Raw genomic sequence first — 9,622 nt, 5'->3', positions numbered from 1 at the left:
AACAAAAGTGGCGAAGAATCGCGAATTTCATATGGAACTATGACGAAGAACGACAACGGTCATTTCCTCACAGTCAGAAAATTTCAACACTTTCGAGAAGGAAACTCATTACATCCACGAACTTTTATTCATCAATTCCGAGTAGGATTACCAGAACACTGGACTCTAGCACACAAATTAGACTTTATATGTGCACACATGTCAGGAACAGTCGCAGAAACCATGCAGAATGTTGCAGCGACATGCCGATCGTACGAAGATTTCAGAGAGAAGTTTCTCTCACGATACTGGTCCAGCGAAGCACAGAACAGAGTGAAGTACGAATTATTACAGAACCTATATTTTGAAAATTCAGGAGAGAAGAGTCCCGTGAAATTTTTCGAAGTAATGGCAAAGAAAATCAATGCTTAGATGTACCATACAGTGACGGAGAGTTGATTAAATTATGCGCGATGAAGTTACCATTGAAATACCAGCAATCATTAGTAGGTCGCGGAGGCAATGACGTCGAAGCATTTAAAGGTATTCTAAGGAAACTAGAGTTCATATTTTCGGAAGATGACGCAAGAAAAAGACGAAGCGCACGTGAAAACGAAAGCAAAAAGCAGTGGAATCCACAAGACACAGTACGAAGAAACAATAATTACGAACAACGTGATAACTTCGCACCAAGAAACGACAATAGATTTCAACAAAGAACCGGTTATGGATTTAGAAGAGAATATGGCAATAACTATAATTCACCCAGGAACGGCAACAACTATTACACAGGGAATAACAACCGGAACGGGTATTGGAGAACCAATAGACCGACAAATTATCAACAATGAAAGCAATATCAACAAGCTGAACAAGAAAAGAGAATACCGATAGAAGAGGTGGAGGTAAGACCACCAAACCCCGATAAACGTTCGAATTGACAGCTAAGCGCCCATGCCAAAGAGAATGACGCACCGACCCAGGACAATTGCAGCACCTTGAACAGAGAAGTAAATACCTTATCCCGAGAAGAGAAGAAGGAAGAAAGAAATCCGCAGGGACCAGATGAAAACGAAGACAGGAAAATAACAATATCGTGTTGGGACGAAATTAATTGGGAGAATACTGACGAGGAAGATGAATTACCAGAGGCATGCACAACGAATGTAGGAGGAAAGGACGAAGTAATGAGTATTGCAGAGCTATTTGAGATGGAAACCAGGGAAAGCGAATTCAATGAGGATAATGCGCAGTCGACAGAAGTTAAAAATAAGTTACTAGTGGGCACATAACCCAACGTATATAATGAAGGAAGTTATGAAGCGATAATTAGAGCATTTAGATGCGATTATGTGGAAATAGCGACGAAGAAGTAGAAGATAGACGAGGATGAGGAAAAAGTAGAGGATGTTGAAGAAAGCGTAAATGAAGGAAGAAATAGAGAAGAGGAAATAAAAGAGAGAAAAGTAGCAGTCGAAGCTTATCCTACAGAAAGTTCGAATTCACCGGGGAAAGTCCTGAAAAGACTCATGTATGGTTCAGTGGAGGATTCGTTAATGCAAGAAAAAGAAGAACAGAACCAACCCTTTCAAATTCAACCAATTTTGAAGGCCATGGTAAAGTATATCCCAGTCAATATTGTAATTGACAGCGGAAGTGAACCGACCGCGATCTCAGAAAATTTATTCATGCAGTGTAATGTCAATGAGGAATTGCCAGTTCTGAAAACACGTAAGATTAAAGTGAGAGGTCCTATTAGAAACAATGCTGCGGAAGTTACGAGACAAACAAGGTTAACTCTTTCGTGTCAAGGTCAAAAGATCGAAGCCAACTTCGTGATTATACCTAAACTAACTGTAGATTTGATTATAGATGCAGATTTTTTAAATGAGAGACAAGCGATAATAGATATGGGGAAGGTAGCATTCGGGAATGTCACACTTTGAGCAAAAGCATTAGAAGAAATACCAGTTATAAACAAACAATTAAGAATGATGCGAGATAAAGAGGATGAAGAATTAGAATGGTATGCACAAAAGGGGGAATCGCGTCAACTCATGTTAGAAGTCCATAAAGAAATCGACGAAAAATTGCAAGAAGTTCAAGGTATTTCGGAATACAGTAAAAGAGAATTAGAGGGTATTTTACGAGATAAAGCAGAGGTACACTCCTGGAAATTGAAATAAGAACACCGTGAATTCATTGTCCCAGGGAGGGGAAACTTTATTGACACATTCCTGGGGTCAGATACATCACATGATCACACTGACAGAACCACAGGCACATAGACACAGGCAACAGAGCATGCACAATGTCGGCACTAGTACAGTGTATATCCACCTTTCGCAGCAATGCAGGCTGCTATTCTCCCATGGAGACGATCGTAGAGATGCTGGATGTAGTCCTGTGGAACGGCTTGCCATGCCATTTCCACCTGGCGCCTCAGTTGGACCAGCGTTCGTGCTGGACGTGCAGACCGCGTGAGACGACGCTTCATCCAGTCCCAAACATGCTCAATGGGGGACAGATCCGGAGATCTTGCTGGCCAGGGTAGTTGACTTACACCTTCTAGAGTACGTCGGGTGGCACGGGATACATGCGGACGTGCATTGTCCTGTTGGAACAGCAAGTTCCCTTGCCGGTCTAGGAATGGTAGAACGATGGGTTCGATGACGGTTTGGATGTACCGTGCACTATTCAGTGTCCCCTCGACGATCACCAGTGGTGTACGGCCAGTGTAGGAGATCGCTCTCCACACCATGATGCCGGGTGTTGGCCCTGTGTGCCTCGGTCGTATGCAGTCCTGATTGTGGCGCTCACCTGCACGGCGCCAAAAACGCATACGACCATCATTGGCACCAAGGCAGAAGCGACTCTCATCGCTGAAGACGACACGTCTCCATTCGTCCCTCCATTCACGCCTGTCGCGACACCACTGGAGGCGGGCTGCACGATGTTGGGGCGTGAGCGGAAGACGACCTAACGGTGTGCGGGACCGTAGCCCAGCTTCATGCAGACGGTTGCGAATGGTCCTCGCCGATACCCCAGGAGCAACAGTGTCCCTAATTTGCTGGGAAGTGGCGGTGCGGTCCCCTACGGCACTGCGTAGGATCCTACGGTCTTGGCGTGCATCCGTGCGTCGCTGCGGTCCGGTCCCAGGTCGACGGGCACGTGTACCTTCCGCCGACCACTGGCGACAACATCGATGTACTGTGGAGACCTCACGCCCCACGTGTTGAGCAATTCGGCGGTACGTCCACCCGGCCTCCCGCTTGCCCACTATATGCCCTCGCTCAAAGTCCGTCAGCTGCACATACGGTTCACGTCCACGCTGTCGCGGCATGCTACCAGTGTTAAAGACTGCGATGGAGATCCGTATGCCACGGCAAACTGGCTGACACTGACGGCGGCGGTGCACAAATGCTGCGCAGCTAGCGCCATTCGACGGCCAACACCGCGGTTCCTGGTGTGTCCGCTGTGCCGTGCGTGTGATCATTGCTTGTACAGCCCTCTCGCAGTGTCCGGAGCAAGTATGGTGGGTCTGACACACCGGTGTCAATGTGTTCTTTTTTCCATTTCCAGGAGTGTATTTTTACCTAAGACTGGCAGTATTAAACACTTTCAGTACAAGTTTGAAGTAAAACAGCACAAATCATTTAGAGTACCACCCTATACAATCCCATTAACCTATAGGAATAAAGTATTCCAGGAGATATCTAAAATGTTAGATGATGATATTATTGAACCAGCTACCTCCACATATAACAGTCCGCTCCATATTGTACAAAAACGAGATGGGAGCATCAGGTTAGTGCTTGATTCCAGACAGATCAACACAATCATAGTCACTGAGACAGATTGCCCAGAAAAATTAGGGGAATTGATACAAAACTTCCACAGTGCTAAGATATTTTCATCAATTGATTTACAGAGTAGTTTCTGGCAAATAGAATTGGCCCTAGAATGTAGAAAATTTACAGCATTTATCGTATTCGGTAGATGTTACCAATTTAAACGATTGCCATTTGGTTTAAACACATCATCAGCAGCGTTTATTAGGGGATTTAATACTATACTCAGTCCTGAAATTTTACAAAAAATTACTTGTTATGTTGATGATGTGATTATAGCAGAACCCTCTTGGGAACATCACAACGACACATTAAATCAGTTTTTACAGATCATGAAAGAGCATGGGGTCACAGTAAATACACTCCTGGAAATTGAAATAAGAACACCGTGAATTCATTGTCCCAGGAAGGGGAAACTTTATTGACACATTCCAGGGGTCAGATACATCACATGATCACACTGACAGAACCACAGGCACATAGACACAGGCAACAGAGCATGCACAATGTCGGCACTAGTACAGTGTATATCCACCTTTCGCAGCAATGCAGGCTGCTATTCTCCCATGGAGACGATCGTAGAGATGCTGGATGTAGTCCTGTGGAACGGTTTGCCATGCCATTTCCACCTGGCGCCTCAGTTGGACCAGCGTTCGTGCTGGACGTGCAGACCGCGTGAGACGACGCTTCATCCAGTCCCAAACATGCTCAATGGGGGACAGATCCGGAGATCTTGCTGGCCAGGGTAGTTGACTTACACCTTCTAGAGCACGTTGGGTGACACGGGATACATGCGGACATGCATTGTTCTGTTGGAACAGCAAGTTCCCTTGCCGGTCTAGGAATGGTAGAACGATGGGTTCGATGACGGTTGGATGTACCGTGCACTATTCAGTGTCCCCTCGACGATCACCAGTGGTGTACGGCCAGTGTAGGAGATAGCTCCCCACACCATGATGCCGGGTGTTGGCCCTGTGTGCCTCGGTCGTATGCAGTCCTGATTGTGGCGCTCACCTGCACGGCGCCAAACACGCATACGACCATCATTGGCACCAAGGCAGAAGCGACTCTCATCGCTGAAGACGACACGTCTCCATTCGTCCCTCCATTCATGCCTGTCGCGACACCACTGGAGGCGGGCTGCACGATGTTGGGGCGTGAGCGGAAGACGGCCTAACGGTGTGCGGGACCGTAGCCCAGCTTCATGCAGACGGTTGCGAATGGTCCTCGCCGATACCCCAGGAGCAACAGTGTCCCTAATTTGCTGGGAAGTGGCGGTGCGGTCCCCTACGGCACTGCGTAGGATCCTACGGTCTTGGCGTGCATCCGTGCGTCGCTGCGGTCCGGTCCCAGGTCGACGGGCACGTGCACCTTCCGCCGACCACTGGCGACAACATCGATGTACTGTGGAGACCTCACGCCCCACGTGTTGAGCAATTCGGCGGTACGTCCACCCGGCCTCCCGCTTGCCCACTATATGCCCTCGCTCAAAGTCCGGCAACTGCACATACGGTTCACGTCCACGCTGTTGCGGCATGCTACCAGTGTTAAAGACTGCGATGGAGCTCTGTATGCCACGGCAAACTGGCTGACACTGACGGCGGCGGTGCACAAATGCTGCGCAGTTAGCGCCATTCGACGGCCAACACCGCGGTTCCTGGTGTGTCCGCTGTGCCGTGCATGTGATCATTGCTTGTACAGCCCTCTCGCAGTGGTTGGAGCAAGTATGGTGGGTCTGACACACCGGTGTCAATGTGTTCTTTTTTCCATTTCCAGGAGTGTATAACAAATTCCAAATTTGGAAGGCGAGAGGTCAAATTTCTAGCATACATAATTTCAGAGAAAGGGGTAATGCCCGACCCAGAAAAACTAATGGCAATCAAAGAATTCTGTGCTCCATATAGTAAGAAAACTCTCAGAGGATTTCTAGGTCTCACCGGATTCTATAAAAAATTTATTTGGATCGACTCTCACGCAACACCACGCCTATGTGCATTGACTGGAAAAAACACGCCATGGGTACGGGATTAACAAGCCAATGAAGAATTTTTAAAAGTGAAAAACGCACTAACAACAGCACCAATTTTAGCACATCCTGATCTAACACAAAATTTTTGTATTGCCACTGATAGCGCAAAAACAGGTTTAGGAGTTGTTTTATTCCAAGAATACGAACAGGCAGGGCTAAGACCATATAGAACAATTGCATTTGCCAGTCGTGTACCCACAAAAAGCGAGAAAAACTATTCAGTCACGGAGCTGGAAGCATTGGCCATTGTATGGGGCTTCCAACGTTTTCAGTACTTCCTATTCGAAAGAAAAACAAAAGTATACACTGACCACAAAGCATTAGAATTTCTGTTATCCGCCAAACTAACTCATGGGAGGTTAGCCAGATGGATGTTAATACTACAAGAATTTGACTTCACTATTACACTCATACCAGGACCAGCGAATGTATTAGCAGATGCTTTATCACGATGTCCACACGGTGCATCCAATAACATAGGTTTGGAAGCAGCAGAAGACCAGTTTACAATGTACTATATGAAACAAGTACCTTTCGAAAACTACATTACGACAGCATTGAAAAACATAGGCAAAGAACAGGACAAGGATCCTGAAATACTACGAATCAAACACAAGTGGAGAAGTAAGGATTTTCCAGACATTCGACAGCATTATCTCATAAAAAACAATGTTTTATTTTTTAGACGAAATACTGCAACGAATGAATGATTAATTTATATCCCAGATGAACTAATTAATAAGTACATATGGTATACACATTTAAGTAATGGCCACTTTGGACCAAAGAAATGCTTTTTAAAAATAAAACAAACAAGCCATTTTCCTAATATGGAAAGACAAATTAGAACAGTATTAGTCAAATGCAAAAAATGTATGAGGGCTAAACACATCACTTTCCAAACCAAACCACCTATATTTCCAACAATCCCTTTAAAAAAATTAAAACAAATAGCTGCAACAGATTTGATGGGGCCCCTCCCATGCACAAAAAATGGATATATTTTCATATTTGTCGTTTTGGAACTTACATCTAAATATGTTACCTTGACACCATTAAAACGGGCAACAGGTCTTACTATAAGTAAAGCATTTAGACAAGATTTTCTCAGACAAGTAGGTCGAATGGAACGAATAATTTCGGATAATGGCCCACAATACAAATCAGTGCAATGGCAGAACACGTTAAAACAACACAAAATAAAACCCATCTACATATCTAAGTATAAACCTAGCGTAAATCCAGCAGAACGATCTATGAAGGACATAGGCACTTTATGCCGATTATATGCAGCCAAAAGACACAACACTTGGGATACAAACCTTTAAGATTTTCAAGAAGTAATAAATGAAATGCCACATAGCACTACACTACTACCTCCAGTTACTGTACTTAAAAATATTGAACCCCCAAACATAACCAGATAAAATGTTAGATTTCCTATTGTACCACGTAGACAGCACAAACAAGTCATAGCAACAGCACTCTCCAACATCATAAAGGCAGCCATTAAAAGAAAAGAAAGAGTAGATAGAACAGCAATGAAAATAGCGTTCTCAGTAGGCCAGAAAGTATTTGTAAAAACACACCATCTCTCCAGCAAAAAGAAACACAAAATACATAAGTTTAAAGGTGCATACAAAGGACCTGTCATAATTAGCCGAATTGCTCATGATAATGCTGTGGAACTAATGAACCCAAAAACAGGCAAAACCTTAGGACTTCACCACGTGAGCCATATCAAAAAGTTTGAAGATTAATTTTATTACTGGTAAATAATCAGCACAATATTTCGAGATTATGTTGCAGATAAGATCGTCATGAGAAAGAAGAATGAAGAGAGAGGAAGGTGGGAAAGAGAAAGTAGTTTCAATAAAAACAAAAACAAAAATAACACCAATAGTACCATAGATTAAGGTGAGGGGATAAAGCGTAGATAGTCAAACAGCATGAAATACTAAAATGCTATACACCACGACACTACACAAATATAAAAAACGAATTTGAGGATTCTTGTAGAAGTTAAGATTCAAAATATCTTAGAATTGTAACATGGAAAGGGCGCCGAAATTTGTAAAGCTTTTTAAGAAGGCGCAAAACAATGTAGGTACTAGACATATGTTAGATGATTGTAAGTAAAACTTTTTGTAAGAACCATTGTAAAAACTCCAGCAAGGACCAGATGCAACGACCCACAAGTTGCAACGCGAGAAGTATCAAGAAAGAAAAGGACATAATTAGCAAAACACGATTCCTACAAGGCAGAAGCATCGAGAGAAGGGAAAGGACAGCGAGACCAACAGAGGGCCCTTGTAGCCAAAGTGGGCAGTAAATCTGCCGCTAAGCGGAACCCTGCTGGGACAGAACACGGAAGGCCAAGAGGGTCTTGGTATGCTCCGACTCAGTGGAGCGAGCAAAAAAACGGCCCAACGAGAAGACAGCTTGGGCAAGCCACTACTGGCAAAAAAATATGTGCAAAAGTCACACTACTGCTATTAAACAGCACGCTGATGCACGAAACTGAAGAAAACTTCCACAAAGTAAAAATGACATGTCCAAACAATTTATCAAACTGTTACTAGGAGGAGAACTTCAAAGCAACTAGTTATCAATAAATATTCCCATATCCTGCCGAGAGCAGAAAAAAGAATCAAGTAAGAAGCAGAGAAAATGCAGGAAGAACAGAAGTTGAAGGTTCGCAAGATTGAGACCAAGAAAGAAGATGGGTGAAGAATAGACGACATACCTTCCCAAATCCCTATCCTATTGTAATCTAGTCGTCTGCGAAGTATCACAACGACAAACGACCGCTTTCAGCGACACATAATGATGACTTTCACGCATACAAAGCCAGTAAACCATGAGATTCTGCACTCACAGCGCCATTCCATTATGGGACCTCCACAACAGCAACACACCGTTGCAAAGCCAACAAAGAACGACGAAAGAAGCTGTACATCAAATACTTGCCCACATCTATCTCGTTCAAATCCATCACCTCATTTGCCAACCTCATGCTTAAACATTCATAGGATTGTGTGAATGTGTGAAATCAAATTATGTGATGTAGGAATTGTGCAAAAGAAACATGTAAAAAACTAAATAAGTTAAGCACACCAGACAGCTAATAAACTACAAAATAACAGTCATTGACTATGGACTTAAGTAAAAAACAGACTATCGATAAAAATAACTCATTAGTTCTGAAATGGAGAGTATATAAAGAACAAAAGTAAGGCATAATACACACTAAAACTATATGCCACTTATTTTCTCCTCATAAAAATAAAAGAATAACTATATTTTACTTATTTTCTCCTTATAAAAACAAAGAATAAAAAATTATGTTGTTGGATGTTTTCCCTTTTTTTTAACATTTGTACCATTTGTTAGGATAATATCTGAATACTTGTGTATGTCTATTTCTTGGTCAAAGCAATTCTTGGAAAAAATTCTTATTTGTTAGTGTAACAATGTTGAAATGAGTGTCTATAAACAAAAACATTTTACTTGTACATGATATTTAGAAAATGTGTTAGGAATAGATTTTACTTAATTACTACATTTATAAAAAAAAAGTTTCTAAGAAAATCGATGTGAAAGACTCCTCACTTCCGATAACAAACTTCTTAAAAAATAAATTCACACTTAAATAAAGAAAGAGAATAATTAAAAATTAATAATAATAATAATAATAGCATAAAATATTCTTCTCTTGTCAATATAAACATATTTTTGAGAATAATGTGGAAGAATATAAAAA

Source organism: Schistocerca piceifrons, chromosome 2 (assembly GCF_021461385.2).
Source record: "Schistocerca piceifrons isolate TAMUIC-IGC-003096 chromosome 2, iqSchPice1.1, whole genome shotgun sequence".
Lineage (NCBI taxonomy): Eukaryota > Metazoa > Arthropoda > Insecta > Orthoptera > Acrididae > Schistocerca > Schistocerca piceifrons.
Note: the sequence above shows the minus strand (reverse complement) of the source record.